We start from the raw sequence: 19,669 nt of genomic DNA on the forward strand, positions 1-19,669 counted from the left end.
ATAAAATATAACATAACTTTCATTTTACTATTTCACTCAGTTTCTGGGTATTCTCAGTATAATTCGCTTCCCCCTCTGTGTGCCTCTGTTTCTCTAGATGTCAAATGGGAAGGATACAGTTTATCATAACCCTTCAGGGATGTTGTGAGGAGGAATGATACAAAAAATATCAAATGACTTAAAAGGTGGACCAGTACAAATATTGGTTGCTCCTAACATTGCTATCATTCTGACATTTTTAAAATATTTAATCCCTAACTACATTCATAACCTGATAACAAAATCTCCATTTTTATTGATAAACTCAGGTTGTAGGTGTCACATATAATTATGGAAATGGTATACAAATGGTTATAGTTTTATTATTTTTAATACTTATAGCTGGTGACACTGCCACAGAAGTTAAATGACCCTACGTTCTGTGATACATTGCAAACCTTACCAGGCTCATATCTAAAGTCCTTTATTGAAACAGTTCAGTTCAGTCACTCAGTCGTGTCCGACTCTTTGTGACTCCATGGACTGCAGCACGCCAGGCCTCCCTGTCCATCACCAACTCCCGGAGTTTACTCAAACTCATGGCCATTGAATCAGTGATGCCATCCAACCATCTCATCCTCTGTCATCCCCTTCTCCTCTCACCTTCAATCTTTCCCAGCAACAGGATCTTTTCAAATGAGTCAGCTCTTCTCATCAGGTGGCCAAAGTATTGGAGATTCAGCTTCAACGTCAGTCCTTGCAATGAACATTCAGGACTGACTTCCTTTAGGATGGACTGGTTGAATCTCCTTGTAGTCCAAGGGACTCTTAAGAGTCTTCTCCAACACCATTTATTGAAACAGTAAAGATTAAATGATGCCAATTTTATGTTAAAACTTCAAAACCCAGGAGCACGTCTGTACCACTACTTTTCTACCTAGAATATTCAGTACAACTCTACTAGATGAATTTATCTCACAAGGAGAGCAACAGTCTTATTTGCTTTTAAGCCTTAATTTCCAAGTGAAATTCTAGAGGATTATTCTTTATTGTATTATTCACAAAGTCTGTTTCAAACACTTAGCAGACACTTGTATGCGCAAATACTCTCATAGCATCTGCTACTCTGACTGGTCTGTATGCCAAGTTCTCATTCCCATTTCTTTGGAACGAGGGTACACTGTTGGTCCTTATCCTTATTGCAAAATGTATTAGGAGAATAATTCAATAAAACTAAGACTGACTATGCATTAAGAACAAGAGCAAGAACAATTGACGGAGATGTGTTGTTCTCCAATTTTTGTTTGTTCTTTGACTATTCACTATCTACTTTCAGATAAAATCTACTCAAATACTTTGTTATGCCATTAAATTCAACAATGGAGATAGTAATCACAGCATTTCTTTATTCTCTAAATTGTAACCAATATTTGACAGTCCTATTTTTCCTCTATTGAAAGCTTTCAAAGAAGAAGCAATAAAATTGTTTAATTAAGGAATGAAAAAGTATACAGTGGTGTTTTTCCATAAAAGTTTCCAGTTATAATGCTAAAGTAGGCAAAGGAATGATAGTGACAGAGTATCGAGATTAATTAATTAATGCCATTTCATTCTAAGAGCAGTGGATTGAATTCACTTTCTTGTCACTAGTGAGAGGCATACCACTGACAAAAATACAAGCATTGAATATCATGAAAATGGCTTACATACTTAGAGCTCTAAAAACTCAAATACGTTTCTACTGATGCCTATATCTTCTGGTTAAAACAAATAAATATATAATTTAAGGATCTGGACTGAAACTGTTAACAGCAAGACCATATATGGTAAACATTTCCTTAGACATTTGACAGAACTTTTTCACACTATGAGTTTAGCAAGGATGAATCTCAGCTAAAGGAAAGAGGTCAAGCATCTCTGAAGTTAAGGCCAGTCTTACACGTTGCTGGTCAAGCACTTTGATGTAAAGAATGTTTGTTAAAAAAAAAAAAAAAGAATGTTTGTAGGCACCACTGGGCATAAATTTAGATTTTTCTCCTACAGTAATAAAGACTAAAATTTTATTTTTTTTTAATATGAGTCAACCTTTTAGATTATGATTATTTTACAGGTTAATGGACTTCATTATTCTAAAATAGGAGTTATAGCAGTTATTACAAGAAACTCAAGTTGGAAAGATAAAATACATGTAGAAAAAATATATACCATCAGACGATGATATGTGTTAGCAATGAAAATAAAACGTGGCAAGGAAATGTACTGGAATGAAGATAAGAACAATGAGACAATTTTATATGTTGATCAGGAACAAATTTGTGTAGAGAGGTGGAAAAGGTAAGCATATATCTGTGGGAAGAGTGTTCTGTAGGAAAAAAAACCAAAAAACAAAAAACACCTCTTTAGGACTCTAAAATCTTTCTTGTGACTTTTGTGAAACAGAAAGGTGGTCAACGAAGTGAGCTTTGTGAGGAAAAAAAAAAAAATCATTATTCCAGTGAAAATTCTTGTAGCCCAATACATAATGAAGAATTATCTCGTTATCTGTTTTTGTTTATGATAATCCAGTGTGGTACATAGAACATATACTATCTTTCATTTTCAGACTTAAAAAAAAAAAAAAAAAAAACCCCAGGGAGTTCTCTGGTGATACAGTGGTTAAAATCCAACAACCAGCACAGGACACATGGCTTTGATCTCTAGCTGGGCAAACTAAGGTCCCACATGAGATCTGGGCAATTAAGCCCACGCACTGCAACTACTGACAGAAGCCCAAGCTGCAACTACAGAAGCCCCTTGCCACAATGAAGAGCCCATGCATGCAACTAAGACCCGATGCAGCCAAATAAATAAATACAGATTTAGGAATAATAATGATAAACTGGATTCAGGTATTCACTTCTACTGTCCAAGCTATTGGTGGAGAAATAATAAACCTCAAAACTAAGCTTGTTCACTTGAAGCTCACATTCTCTGTTCAGAAAGTCATACTAATATTTGGTAGATTTCTTCCGACTGTATAAAGAAGTCAACATCTTTAAGAATTTGTTTCCAAACTGTGCATAAAATACATACATATTCATGCTAATAGTCTTACATTAATCCAAATATATTGAAATTTTATTCCTCAAAAGCACGCATTTTATGGAATATAATATTGATTGGGAAGAATTTGAAGAGAACATAGACCCAAATGGAAACACCAGAAAATATACTGGTGCTTAAATCGGGGATGGAAGAGTAGGCTGTCCAGGTGGGAATGGAGTTGGGATGTTAAAAGCGCATCCCCTCGCAGGTCAAGTCAGCTCCAGGGTCCTGGGTTTGGTTCTGCAGCTCGAGGGCTGCGTCCTTGCAGCCGTGAAAAATGGGCAAGCGGTGGCCCACGGTGCCCAGGGCAGGGCAGTCAGAGGATACCAGCAAGTAGATGGGCAGGGGTCACAGGACACCCCGGCAAGAGGAGGGCAGAACCAGGCTCAGGGCCGCCGGGTGGGGCCTGGGAGTGCCAGCCCCACAGCCACTGCGCTAATTTCATCATAGTCACAACCTGCCCAGCCCAAACCATATTTTTAAGAAAAAATACCTTCAGATTATTTCTTTCCGAAATCAAATGCTGTAAAACAAAAAACCCCACCGAGGAAGCTTGAGGGGGTGCACAGCGGAGCACCATGGTACACCTGAGGGTGAGGGCATTGTAAAATGTCCCGGGGCCTCTAGTTTACCGCAGAGAGAGCACGTGCAGTGATGTGACGGCTCTTACGCAGAGAGACGCTCTGCATCCAGAAGATGTCCTGAAACGGGAAAGAGCACTGAAATAAAAAGTACTCGTTATTCCATTCTCTTTGTATTGTTAGAAGATATATCTTTAGCAGCCCCATTAATCACCCCACAGGTCCACCCACAGTGACAATAGTATCTATACTTCCTCATAATGGTCTGTCTTGCCCAGTCCTTGGTAAACTGAGCTAACTCACAGTAGAAGGTAAAACTGACCATAGTTGTCTACATCAGTTTCAGCTTTAGATAAGAATTATCTGAGCACATGTGTGTGTGCATGCATACACACATATGTACATGTTTACCTCTATTTATCTGTACTGCACTGTTTTTTTTTCTCCATTACACTTTAGATGTGAAATTTTCTTTGCTCTCTCTTCACTTGTTTTATTCTTTCAATCTGAGATCAGAATGCGTGTTGACAATGTATAATGGGTTAGAACAATTTTATGGACTCTGAGGAAGAAGGTGAGGGTGGGACGTTCTGGGAGAATAGCATTGAAACATGTATATTATCATATGTGAAACAGAACACCATTCCATGTTCGATGCTTGAGACAAGGGCTCAGGGCCGGGGCAATGGGATGACCCAGAGGGATGGGATGGGGAGGGAGGTGGGTGGGGGGTCCAGGAAGGGAAACACATGTAAACCCATGGCTGATTCATGTCAATGTATGGCAAAAACTATTACAATATTGTAATTAGCCCCCAACTAAAATAAATAAATTTATAAAAAAAACAAACAAACATATACTTTTACATATAAGTAAATGTCCTGCAAACATTTCCACAAATGTGGAATTTGCTTTGTCCCCAAGTAAATTGATATGCATGTATGTATGTTTGAGTGTTGGGAAAAAAAAAAAAAAAACATTTAATAAATACAATGACTGGGGAAGATGTAGATTTGTTCCTTTAGGCAATGCTCCAAAAGGCGGGGTGAGGGGGACTTTTCCTCCTGATGAAATATGCTACACTTAACAAATCCAAGAAACTTTGGAGAAGATTATATACTCCTGACAGCTCAAATGTGATAAGTATATCAAGATTTAGTGTTCCTTTATTAGTTTCTCTTACAAGAGAACACCACAGCTGCCAAATCTAAATCATTACCCTCATTTTTCCTGATATAATCAGTACGAAAATGGTGACTACCTGGATATTGCCTCAGTGTGAGCTTTTCTAACTAAATAAGGTGAAATCCACCTTATTGTAGAATTCACTGATTAGAGTTCTGATTAATGCCTCTTCTTTTATTTCCACTCCCCAGGTTGATATTAATACTTCATATACATACATATATGCCTGAATTACTCATCTCAGCACTTATTTCTGGATCAGACTCTTTCTAGTATATTTGCTGAGATTTTGGAGGGATACAGGAGCTTCCGGGAAAGTATAATTATTTCCAGAGTCTGTCCTTCCATCTTTCTTTTATTTTCCAGATGATGGTATATGTGTTCAGTTGTGTCCGACTCTTTGCAACCCCATGGTCTGTAGCCTGCCAGGCTCCTCTGTCTATGGGATGTCCCAGGCAAGAATGTTGGAGTAGGTTGCCATTCCCTTCTCCAGAGGATCTTCTCAACACAGGGATCAAACCCAGGTCTCTTGCATTGCAGGCGGATTCTCTACCTACTGAGCTACCAAGGAAGCTCTTATTTTCCATAACTGCAGACTAAAAAGAAAAATGCTCCAAACCTATGTGGTGTGTTTATTTCATTATATTGAACAATGCCCCAGCCCAAAACAGTATTGGACCAGCAGCTCAAAATGCAGGTACTCTACATTTTCTGGTGAAACACTTTCAAAAAAAGAAGATAGAAAAACATGGCTTTTTTTGTGGTGAAAGCTCACCACACCCCAAAATTCAACTGACAGAAAATCTTTTGTTGTTATCTGAAAAGATTTGGCATTAAGTACAAAGACAATTGAGCTGGGCTGAGAAAATAATAGGCAGCTCTCCTGTTGTTCAGTTCTTTCAATGGAGCAGCCTGGTCCTCTGGAAATAAAACGGGGAGAAAGCATCCCCCTCAGAGACCCAGAAAATTAACAGAGAACAAAGCAGGTTTTTGGTTTTTGGTTTTTTTTTTTTCCTCTGCAAGGGCAATGCTTTTTAAATGGACAGATGACTAGTCCCCTCCCTGAGCCACAATCTCACTTTTATCTTACTCCTGTTATAATGCTGCATTTACTCAAAAAAGAGCAGGAAATAGGGCAGGAAAGGCAGGTTGAGTGACTACAGAAGATATTCATGGAAGATACACTTTCCACAAATACAACACTGAAAGTTTTTCTCTAAGTCCAACATCTTATGACAGTGAATGACATATACTTACTTCTAACTAAAGAAAAATAAAAGAAAAAAGTAATTTATTGTTTTATACCAGGGGTCAGAAAAACTATGGTCAGCAACCACTGTCTCTTTTTTATAAATAAATTTTTATTGGAACAAAGGCACAATCATTCCTTTACGTATTGCCTTTGACTTCTCACACTATAAGAGCTGAATTGAATAATCGAGACAGAGACCACCTGGCCTTCACAACTAAAATATTTACTATTTGATCATTTATAGAAAACCTTTGGTCAAACCTCCCTCCCCATTTATATAATTACAAAATTATCTCTAGATAGTTCTAGATTCAGGGATATTTATGACTTATTGATTCTGTTTATGACTTATGTTTATGACTTATGACTCTGTCCCATTTCCATCTTTTAGCACTATCATCCAATATGTTAGGTTCATTTCCATATAGGCTTGCCCTGAATGATTACAAAGAATATCACAGGTGGTTTCAGATTTATGTTATCATAGTAGTAACACTTGAGAAAGAAAAACATTTTTCAAATATGTGGTGTGCAAGCCCATGGAGGTTTCTGGCCTGACATGGCTAACGCTCTCATCCTTAAAACTGTTTACTGGGACCAATGAGATGGAGCAGTGAGACTGAGTAGGCCTGTGTTACATGTTCTTTTATAGGGACATGGGCAGGATGAGGCAAATTCAAACTCCAGTAATGAGCATGACTATATCTGACTTGTGGAGAGTGATAGATCAAGGAGAAATAAGACCCTTGTAAAACATCTCCAGGTTAATGGCAGTGGTGAGAAGAATAAATGTGCAGATAGCCCAGCTTGCTCAAGTTTGTAGTTTTTACTTGTTATTCAAGGGTTTTAAATACTAGGCTATGTGTTTAAATCCCTAAAACCATCACTGTAGTTGAATGGACATTTGATTATAGCAATTGAATTTGCTATTGCTCTAAGAGAGAGTTTAAACCAGAATCAAAATAAGAAATGTTAGATTAAAACAAAAAAATGGTTCACATATTCCCTTTATTGATATATAAAAAAAAAAATGACAGAATGACCTCAGTTCATTTCTAAGGTGAACCATTCAGCATCAGAGTAATTTGAGTCTATGCCCCAAGCAATAATGCCAAAGAAGATGAAGTTGAATGGTTCTATAAAGATCTAAAAAGCCTCCTAGAACTAACACAAAAAGCAGATGTCCTTTTCATCATAGGGGCATTGGGATGAAAAAGTAGGAAGTCAAGAGATACCTGGAATAACAGCCAGGTATTGGTTTTGGGGTAAAAAATGAAGCAAGGTGTAGGCTACCAGAGCTTTGCCAAGAGAACGCACTGGTCAAAGCAAACGTTCTCCGCCAACAACAGAAGAAAAGACTCTACACATAGACATCACCAGATGGTCAATATCAAAATCAGATGGATCGTATTCTGTGGATCCAAAGATGGAGAAACTCCATACAATCAGCAAAAACAAGATCTAGAGCTGACTATGGCTCAGATCATGAACACCTCATTGGAAAATTTAGACTAAAATTGAAGAAAGTAGGGAAAACCACTAGGCCATTTAGGTGTAATGTAAATCAAATCCTTTATGATTATACAATAGAAGTGATGAATATATTCAAGGGCTTAGATCTGATGGCGTGCCTGAAGAACTATGGACAGTTTTGTAACATCATACAGAAGGCAGTGACCAAAGCCATCCCAAAGAAAAAGAAATGCAAGAAGTCAAAGTGGTTGTCTCAGAAGGCTTTAGCTGAGAAAAGAAGAGAAGTGAAAGAGAAGGGAGAAAAGGTAAGATATACCCAAATGAATGCAGAGTTCCAGAAAATTGCAAGGAGAGCCAAGAAAGACTTTTTAAATGAACAATGCAAAGAAATAGAGGAAAACAATAGAAAAGACTGCAGACCTCTTTAAGAAAATTGGAGATATCAAGGGAATATTTCATGCAAGGATGGGCATAATAAAGGATACAAATTCTAAAAATCCAACAGAAGTATAAGAGATTAAGAAGAGTTGACAAGGGCAAGAATACAGAGAAAAACTATACCAAAAATGTCTTAATGACTCAGACAACCATGATGGTGTGGTCACTCATCTAGAGCCTGACATTCTGGAGTGTGAAATCAAGTGGGCCTTAGGAAGCATTGCTATGAACAAAGCTAGTGGAAGTGATGGAATTTCAGCTGTTCTATTTAAAGTCCTAAAACATGATGCTGCCAAAGTGCTGCCCTCAATAAGTCAGTAAATTTGAAAAACTCAGCAGTGGCCACTGGATTAGAAAAGGTCAGTTTCCATTCCAATCTCAAAGAAGAACAATGCCAAAGAATGTTCAAACTACCCCACAACTGCACTCATTTCACGTATTAGCAAGGCAAAGTTCAAAATCCTTTTAGCTAAGCTTTCAGTTCAGTTCAGTTCAGTCGCTCAGTCGTGTCCGACAGACTTCCTTGTCCATCACCAACTCCCTGAGCCCACCCAAACACATGTCCATCAAGGCAATGATGCCATCCAGACATCTCATCTTCCATCGTCCCCTTCTGCTCCTGCCCTCAGTCTTTCCCAGCATCAGGGTCTTTTCCAATGAGTCAACTCTTCGCATCAGGTGGCCAAAGTATTGGAGTTTCAGCTTCAACATCAGTCCTGCCAATGAACACCCAGGACTGATCTCCTTTAGGTTGGACTGGTTGTATCTCCTTGCAGTCCAAGGGACTCTCAAGAGTCTTCCCCAACACCACAGTTCAAAAGCATCAATTCTTCGACTCTCAGCTTTCTTCACCGTCCAACTCTCACATCCATACATGACTGCTGGAAAAACCATAGCCTTGACTAGACGGACCTTTGTTGGCAAAGTAATGTCTCTGCTCTTCAATATGCTGTCTAGGTTGGTCATAACTTTCCATACAAAAAGTAAGCGTCTTTTAATTTCATGGCTGCAATCACCATCTGCAGTGATTTTGGAGCCCAGAAAAATAAAGTCAGCCACTGTTTCCACTGTTTCCCCATCTATCTGCCATGAAGTGATGGGACCGGATGCCATGATCTTAGTTTTCTGAATGTTGAGCTTTAGGCCAACTTCTTCACTCTCCTCTTTCACTTTCATCAAGAGGCTCTTTAGTTCTTCTTCACTTTCTGCCATAAGGGTGGTGTCATCTGCATATCTGAGGTTATTGATATTTCTCCCGGCATTCTTGATTCCAGCTTGTGGTTTATCCAGCCCAGCGTTTCTCATGATGTACTCTGCATATAAATTAAATAAGCAGGGTGACAATATACAGCCTTGACGTACTCCTTTTCCTATTTGGAACCAGTCTGTTGTTGCATGTCCAGTTCTAACTGTTTCTTCCTGACCTGCATACAGCTTTCTCAAGTTAGCAATACATCAACTGAGAACCTCCAGATGTACAAGCTGGGTTTAGAAAAGGCAGAGGAACCAAAGAACAAATTGCCAACATTCATTGAATCATAGAGAAAGCAAGGCGATTCTAGAAAAAACACCTACTTCTGCTTCATTAACTACCCTAAAACTTTTGACTGTGTGGATCACAAAAAACTGGAAATTTCTTGAAGAGGTGCAAATACCAGACTCTTCTCTGGTGAATGAATATACATGAATTTGAGCAAATTCTGAGAGATAGTGAAGGACAGGGAAGCCTAGCATGCCTCAGTCCCTGAGGTTGCAAAGATTCAGACACAGCATAATGACTGAACAACCTCATTTATTGACAGGAACAAAAATTCTGCATTATTTTTGCAGATTTTATAAATTCACGTAAAAAAGAATCTATTGATACTTATTCATTACTGTGGCATTTTCTGCTTTTTAGGTTTTAGGTACAAGAATTTGAAAGGACACTAACAAATAAGGTTTACTAGAGTATAAGAGAACTTATAGAAGTTATATAGACATTATATAAATGACTTATACTTTTTTAAGGTACCCTGTAAATTCTCTGTTAAGGAGAAAGATATGCATTCTGAAATCTTGAAATGAGCATATTTCTAATTTACCAAAATTATCAAATAAAATTTTAGACATCCATATGTCTTCATAACAGTACAAAATGTCACTATAATATTTTAAATAATGAACAAACTCATGAACAGAATGGAGTAAGACAGAATAACTGGATATGAAAAGAAAATACGGTTAATAAAAATAATAAAGGAGATCACTGACATAAGCGAGGTTTGTATATTGTTTAAAAAGATGGACTTTGCGTTTTACAATCCTTACTTCAGTTGCTGGCTTTTGTGTTATTTAACTTCACAAAGCTTCAACACATTAACATACAAATTTAATCTATTTTATCATTTTTAATGATAGATAAAATTAATGCATATTTATATAGTAACTAAATACTACAAATGAGTAATATATTATAAATACAAAGAATATTTAAAAGTACAGCATATAAAATAAAATATAAACATTAGTAAAATCAGTGTAAATTAATTTAAATCTACATACAAAAATATTAAATCTCAAAATCAAGGGAAAATTAAGGTCAAGAGAAAATATTCTTTAAGGAAACAGCATGGATAGTATTAGGAAATGTAAGCACACACTGGAAATATTATTTTCTGGACAATATGAAATCTAAAGCAGTTTCCTTAGGTTATAATGAAAAGACTCTTTCAAAATATGTGCAGCTTTTATACATAATGATCACACAATTTCATGCATCAAATCATTTCTCAGCAAATTATATGTATTTTAAGATATTCAGAAACATATTTCTTATGAATCTTCTAATGTGTATCTATTAACATTAGATATAGACAGTTAATGCAGCAAATACTCAGTGTGGAAATAATTAGTATAGTATGTAAAAAAAGGGTAAAACTGTTTCTAGGCAAGATGAAATAAAAAGTGCTGGACTTGAAACCCAATATAAACAACTGGAGAACTGAATAAAATGCATGGAAATAATTTTAGCTCTTTAACAATAGGCCACTTAGCACTGAGATCATGTATGGAGGAAAGCAGATGAGATAAACTCTACTGTAACCCCAGCTTTCTCTGTTGAGGAGATTTCAAAATCATTGGAAAAATCCATAACACTTCCAACAAGAGGAAGAAATCACTCTGAACTTAGTTATTCTGTTGTATTGAATTGTGAGTAGGAGTTCAGGAGACTGAGGCAGTTGGAAGTTTTGGAGTAGAAATACAAAATGGATAGACTACTTAGAGAAAGACTTCCCCAAATCATAATGGATTCCACTTGAGTATTTACTCAGTATGAGGACATGACTAAATAAAGAAAAACTCCACAAGCCTGGTCAGATAACATCCAGGGATAGTATGCTTGATGAAAGAATGTATACTTTCTTAAGACTGAATAAGACAAGGATGTATGTCCCAACTTCTATTCAACATTGTACTGAACTAGTATTTGGAGCCATTAAGCAAGAATAAAAATGCAAAGAAACAAATTTACCAAATTGATATTTATACAATCCTAAATTCAACAGTACAAAATACACTTGTTCTTCAAGTGCACAAGGAAGAGTCATCAAGATAGACAATGTACTGTGTGCTCTATCCTTCAAAAAAAAAAAAACTCAACAAATTTCAAAATAGTGAAATCATATCATGCACTCCTTATTTGAAAATATAGCAGCATTATTATTTTTAATTTTTCTTTTTCTTCCCTGCCATGCAGCATGTGGGATTTTAGTTCTCCAATCAAGGAATCTAAACTCTGCTCCCTGAAGTGGAAGTGGTGAGTCTGAACCACTGGACCACCAGGGAAGTTCTTAATGACACTATTTTAAATAAGTAATATGTAGGAGAAGAAATTACAATGCAAATAAGAGAGTAGTTCAGTATGAATGATAATAAACCAGAGCATAATACCATTTGAAGGAGGTAGCTAAACCAATTAGAAATGTGTATTTTAAAATGTTCATATTAGAACAAAATAATTCTTTGCAATTGACAATGTAAGTTCCCAGCTTGAAAATCTAGAAAAATGTATGGAAATAAATCCAAAGTAAGAAGAAAATTTTTAAAAAGCAGAAAAATATCAGTGTTACAGAAAATGATAAAGCAATAGAGAAAAATCAACAAAAGACAAAAATATTTTATATATGTTAAGGAAATTAAGAAAATCAGGAAGAATGATAAGGAAAAGGTTATATTACAACTTGCAGTATTAGAAATGAGAGTAGGAGCATTGTTACAAAACCGACAACAATACTGTAAGAAAGTTATATTTAAGACCAATAAGCCTAAAGAATACAATTAAACTCAACAAAATATTTGCAAACTATTTCACTTGTTTATTTGACCCAAGTTTATTTTTAGTACAGGTATCAAGTTATAGGGAGGGAAAAAAAAAAAAACACACACAAAAAAGAAAGAAACAAATCCTTTCAATACAGGATCTTAGAAAAATAGGTTTCTGTATGAAAGAAAGAAAAAAAAAAGTGAACCTCAATCCTCTACTTGACATCATACACAAACATTTATTTGAAATGATCATAGGTAAACTGAAACATAAAAGCTGAGGTATAAAGCTTTCAAACAAAGCAGAGGAATTATGTAACCTCGGGTTAGATTTTAAGACAAAAAAGCTAAGAACAAAAGAAAAAAGCAACAAACTGGATTGTATCAAAATATATCGTATTTTCCAAATAAATCATTAAAAAATGAAACTATAAGCCACAGATTGAGGAAAAATATTTTCCATAAATATATCTGATGGACCTGTATCAGAATACTTTGATAACTCCTACAGTTCATTAAAAAGACAAAATACCAAAAATGTAAAACATTTGTGAGCATCATAAAATAATAATATTAAAATAATAGATAAGAAACACATTTAAAAAGTTTTAATAAAAGTGGCCTTGTCTTATTTCTGATCTTAGAGGAAATGCTTTCACCTTTTCACTGTTGAGTATATTAGCTCTAGGTTTGCCATATATGGCCTTTATTGTGTTGAGGTATGTTCCCTCTATGCCCACTTTCAGGAGAGTTTTTATCATAAATGGGTGTTGAATTTTGCCAACAATTTTTTTCTGTATCTGTTGAGATGATTATTTTATTCTTCAATTTGCTGATGTGGTGTACCATAGTGATTTCCAGATATTAAAAACAAATCTTTGCATCCCTGGGGTAAATGTCACTTGATCGTGGTATGTGATCCTTTTAATGTATTGTTGGATTACATTTGCTAGTATTTTGTTAAGGGTTTTTACATCTATGTTTATCAGTGATATTGGCCTGCCTGTAATTTTCTTTTCTTTTCTTTTCTTTTTTCTTTAATGTGGTATCTTTGCCTGTTTTTGGTGTAAGATGATGGTGGCCTCATAGAATGAGTTTCACAGTTTTCCTTCCTCTGCAATTTTTTGGACCAGTTCCACTGCAGCACTGCTTACATTAGCCAAAATATGGAAGCAAACTTAGTGTCCACCGACAGAGAAATGAATAAAGAGTTACAAATATGCAATGGAATATTACTCAGGCATTAAAAAGAATGAAATAATATAACCTGCAGCAGCATGGATGGACCTAGAGAATGTCATATTCAGTGAAATAAGTCAAACAGAGAAAGAGATATATGATATCGCTCATATATAGACTCTAAAAAAAAATAATGATACAAATGAACTTATTTATAAGAGAGAAACTGACTCACAGACTTAGAGAACAAATGTATGGTTAACTGGGGGAAGAGTGGGAGGAAGGGAGAGTTAGGGAGGTTAAGATTAACATGTTCACACTGCTATAGTTGAAGTGGATAACCAACAAGGACCTAATGTGTAGTGCAGGGAACTCTTCTCAATATTATGTAACAACCTAAATGGAAAAAAAAAAAATTGAAAAAGAACATTCTTTTTCAATTTTTTCTTTTTCCATTTAGGTTGTATTCTTTTTCAAGTCTTTTTTTTTTTCCCCCATTTAGGTTGTTACATAATATTGAGAAGAATTCCCTGTGGTACACATTAGGTCCTTGTTGATTATCCACTTTATATATATAAATCTATATATTTATAAATCTATAAATCTCTCTATATATAAATTTGATGTACACATGAAACTAACACAACTCTGTTAATCAACTATACTCCAACATAAAATAAAAGGTTAAAGAAAAATGATACAATAATTTGATATTGTAGATATAAGAAAATAGAAAGTTTAGACTATGAATTACCAATTCATACCTATTAGTACTGATAAATTCTGAAATATCATTACCAAGTGTTCTTGAGGAAATGGAACAACTCGGATCTCATAAATATTAGGGGGAGTTACAAATGTAGCTTCCCTGGTAGGCTCAGATGGTAAAGTGTCTGTCTGCAGTGCAGGAGACCTGGTTGGGTCTGTCTGCAATGCAGGACTGGGTTGGGAAGATCCCGTGGAGAAGGAAATGGCAGCCCACTCCAGTACTCTTGCCTGGAAAATCCAATGGACAGAGGAGCCTGGTAGGCTACAGTCATAGGGTCGCAAAGAGTTGGATACAACTGAGTGACTTTGCTTTCACAAATGTAGGAATCATTTTAAAAATCATTTATTTTTAATTAAAATAGATCTCCCTTGTAATGTGACAGTTCTCTTAGGGTGTTACTAAGAGAAATAAAAAGATGATGTATTCTGAGAGAGACTTTATTACTAAGAGCTCTAAACTGGAGGTAACTTAAATGTCCATCAACAAGAGAATGGATAAAACAAAATTATGACATATCCAGACATACAATATTCCCCAGAATTTAAAATGATGAATTGCAGATTAATAAAACTAAATGAAGGAATAGCGACCTTTATGTTTAAATAAAGAAAAATGAAGGCTGTTCAGTCATGTCCAACTCTTTGTGATTCCATGAACTATACAGTCCATGGAATTCTCCAGGCCACAATACTGGAGTGGGTGGCTGTTCCCATCTCCAAGGGATCTTCCCAACTCAGGGATTGAAACCAAGTCTCCTGCATTGCAGGGGGATTCTTTACCAGCTGAGCCACTAAAGCCAGGCACAAAAATTGTTCATTTCCTTACAGTCTTAGGACAGATAAAATTTTATGTCAATATAAATCAGAATAGTGGTTGGGGAATGGGAAAAATCTGAAAAATATTCAAGGGACTATCTAGGTTAGTGAAAATTTCCACATTTCTATCATGGTTGGATGAGATGGTGGTTATACTTGTTTATGTATTTATTAAAATTCATCAGACAGAATCCTTAAAATCCATTCATTTTAAACTCTGTATAATTTATAATAGGTAATCAAACATATAAATGCATGAACAAATAAAGACATAAACAAAACAACAATTACTCTTGGATGACTTTCCCCTTCCAAAAGAACATTCTAGGCAAATACATGTAAATTGCTTAACTTAATATTCTGGGCACATCACTTCAAGTTATAACCTTGGACTTATTGAAATAGGGCCCCATTATCTACAGTCTCTCTGTGACTTCATTTACCCATGGTCAACCTTGGTCTAAAAACATTAAATGGAAAATTTCAGAAATAAACAATTCATGCATTTAAATTACACACTGTTCTGAGTAACATGATGAAATCTCACAGCTCTTCACTCTATCCATTGGTATTACCTTAACTCAGTGATCCAGGATCATGTGAATTACATGATCCTCTTTCCGGCATATTGTCAGAAGATCAACAGTGCCCTAGTGCCACCTACCTCACTTCATTTCAGGACATGGTGATTCTATCATCTCTCATCATCACAAGAAAGGAGAGTGTAATACAATAAGATATTTTGAGAGAAACCACATTCATATAACTTTTACACAGTATTTTTTTATAACTGTTGAATTTTATTATTGTTTTTAATATTACCCTGCCTAGTTTATAAATTAAACTTCATTTTAGGTGTGTGTATAAAAATATATATAATATTTTATATAAACTTTTAAACATATATATATATTATTCAGGTGGATTATTTACTGTCTGAGTCACCAGGGAATCCCAAAGAAGAACTACTGTTGTTCAACTGTTCTTCACCTATATTTCCTTGTCATCTCCATAATAAGACAACTGATTAAAATACGTCAAGCATATAGAACAAAATTTAGAGCATAGTCCAAACAAAATACATAGTAAGTTTTATTAATTTTTAAAATTATTTTTAAAAGAAAATTCAAAAGAAACAGAAATCAAGATGCATAGAGTTTTTCCGAAGTACATTTATAGCTTCACATTCTTTCATTACTAAAAAACAGAAAAAAGTACTGAAATATATATTTTGTCAGACATTTTGGAAAGGAGTAGCTAAATTCCTTTCCAAATAGGACAACCCTATTCACAGAAAAAAAAATAAAATGAAATAATTAACAAACATGTTAAGTTAAAACATGAGGCATGTATGTTAAATTCAAAACTGTTTATTTAAAGCAAAATAAAAATGCACAAAATTATGAAACTTTAAAGAGATGTACGGATGTGAGAGTTGGACTATAAAGAAAGCTGATCACCAAAGAATTGATGCTTTTGAACTGTGGTGCTGGAGAAGACTTGATAATCCCTTGGATTGTTAAGATATAAAACCAGTGAATCCCAATACTTTGGCCACATGACATGAAGAACTGACTCATTGGAAAAGATTCTGATGCTGGGAAAGATTGAAGGCGGGAGGAGAAGGGACAACAGAGGATGAGACTGTTGAATGCATCACTGACTCGATGGACATGAGTTTGAGCAAGTTCCGGGACCTAGTGATGGACAGGGAAGCCTGGTGTGCCACAGTCCATAGGGTCGCAAAGAGTTGGACATGACTGAGCAATTGAAATGACTAAAAGAGAGAATAAACGAGATAATCTAAGACAAAGTTTCTATAAAACTGTATACATATAACACACGACAAAATTGATAAGCTTTTTGATATGCATAATTTCCTGTGAAAATATGATTATCATAGTAATACATTTGGCCACCTGATGCGAAGAGTTGACTCATTTGAAAAGACCTTGATGCTGGGAAAGATTGAGGGCAGGAAGAGAAGGGGACAACAGAGGATGAGATGGTTGGATGGCATCACTGACTCAATGGACATGCGTTTGGGTAAACTCCGGGAGTTGGTGATGGACAGGGAGGCCTGGTGTGCTGCGGTTCATGGGGTCGCAAAGAGTCGGACACCACTGAGCAGCTGAACTGAACTGAGCATTAGATGGATAATGAAAAAATCATGAAAGATGTTGACAAACTTGTGATAGATTTAACCTCCCACAAGGAAAAAGGTTTACCATTGAGTTGCTTCAAATTCTCAGATAAGAAAAAGTTTCCACAAGTTATAATTTGTTTGAGAAAATGAAAAAATCTCAAAACTTTCCAAATAATTTTTGAAACTTACACTACACGGATAATAATCATTTCAATCTTCAATTTTTTTGTATATATGTGTGTGGTAAAACCTAAATAAAATATTTATTGAATAATTTTAACTGTGTATCAGATGAATAATTCTAACAAAAGAAATCTTATCCCAGAATTGCAATTGAATATTTAAAAATGTATAATTTAATCATTTAAAAATCAATAAGCATATTGTACAAAAAGGTCAAAAGGGAGATGTATGTTACTTATACTAATTTCAAAAATTTATTATTTGAAATAGTATTAAATTACTTGTAAATAACTAAAAATATAGGTGTTTTTTACCATCCAGTGAAAGATGTATAAATAATTACAGGCTTAAAGACAATCCTGCAATGTTAGAATTCTCAATAAGTGTAATCACTATTATTGCTAAGGTATTTTTGAGGAAGTTTTAACCAAGTCAATAGGACATAAAATATTAAAAGTAGCAACTGATGGAAAAGGGGAGAAAAATTATCACTGCATATAGCATTTCTCAGTTACGTATGTAGAAAATCAAATATATTATTCAGAAATAAACTCAAGAATTAATAATATCTGTTGTCTCAAACAGTCAGCATGTCTGTGTATCATAAATAGTTAAAACACTTAACAATGCCATAAAAAAATTTTTTTGCAAAATGTTTTATGTAATTTATACTGTAATTATCAATCTTCCCAAATAAATAATCACAATAATTATAGGATTGATTTATTCAGTTACCTAGGCTACGGTGAAAAATGGCCTGGTAAATACAATGTTGACCTTGAAGGATTGATATTTAAAACTTTCTGAAAATGAATGTCATAATAATTATTTTCAAAGACAATATTAGTAAGTCTTGCTTCTCAATATTTGAGATAACAAATGGGTTATAATTGTCAAAATAAAAGAAAATGGAGATGAAGCTTGAAGATCCCTTGAGTATACAAAATCAATTAAGTCATGTAAGCAAAACTTAGTTTATTTCTTGCAAATACCTCATATAGTAAAATTAAATTTAACTGTTCTTTCTAAAATGATATAAAAAAATCACTTTTAATGTATCCTCTGCTGTCAGGACACTCCCGTTGCAATAAGCAATCATTGTAATGGTTAAACAGCTTCCTCAATTTCATTTTATAAGACTTCTGGTGACATTATGCCTCTGAGCCTCTTACCAGTTTCAATCCTTCAAGTTGAAGTATTCCTGTTTGCAGTTTCTATCTCACTCAATAAAATACTCATACCAAGTTTACTTGATATGAATTTTCTTTTGACACAATGAGTGAAGTGAAAATAATTTTCAAAAATTAATGGAGAATAAAATAATTTACCCAAAACTGTCATGTATATGTTTATGTGTGGCATAATATACTATACAGCTAAACTGATACAGAACACCATTCCATGTTCGATGCATGAGACAAGGGCTCAGGGCCGGGGCAATGGGATGACCCAGAGGGATGGGATGGGGAGGGAGGTGGGTGGGGGGCCCAGGAAGGGGAACACATGTAAACCCATGGCTGATTCATGTCAATGTATGGCAAAAACTATTACAATATTGTAAAGTAATTAGCCCCCAACTAAAATAAATAAATTTATTAAAAAAAAATATATATATATACTATACAGCTAAACTCCATATAACAGAAATAGAATTTTAAAACGAACAGAAAATGTTTAATTAAAAACGCCAAGTTAGAGTCAATGCACATTCAGTTCAGTTCAGTCACTCAGTCATGTCCAACACTTTGCGACCCCATGCAACATGCCAGGCTTCCCTGTCCATCACCAACTTCCGAAGCTTGCTCAAACTCATGTCCAGTGAGTCGGTGATGCCATCCAACCATCTCATCTTCTGCTGTCTGCTTCTCCTCCTGTCCTCAATCTTTCCCAGCATCAGGCTCTTTTCCAGTGAGTCAATTCTTCTCATCAAGTGGCCAAAATATTGGAGTTTCAGCATTAGCATCAGTCCTTCCAATGAATATCCAGGACTAATTTTCTTTAGGATGGACTGACTGGATCTCCTTGCAGTCCAAGGGACTCTCAAGAGTCTTCTCCAACACCACACTTCAAAAGCATTAATCCTTCAGTGCTCAGCTTTGTTTATGGTCCAACTTTCACATCCATTCATGACTATTGGAAAAAACCATAGCTTTGACTAGATGGACCTTTGTTGACAAAATAATGTCTCTGCTTTTTAATATGCTGTCTAGATTGGTCATAGCTTTTCTTCCAAGGGGCAAGCATCTTTGAATTTCATGGCCGCAGTCACCATCTCTTTAA

The sequence above is a fragment of the Giraffa tippelskirchi genome, chromosome 14 (genome assembly GCF_054371585.1).
Source record: "Giraffa tippelskirchi isolate mGirTip1 chromosome 14, T2T-mGirTip1v1.2.pri, whole genome shotgun sequence".
Taxonomy (NCBI): domain Eukaryota; kingdom Metazoa; phylum Chordata; class Mammalia; order Artiodactyla; family Giraffidae; genus Giraffa; species Giraffa tippelskirchi.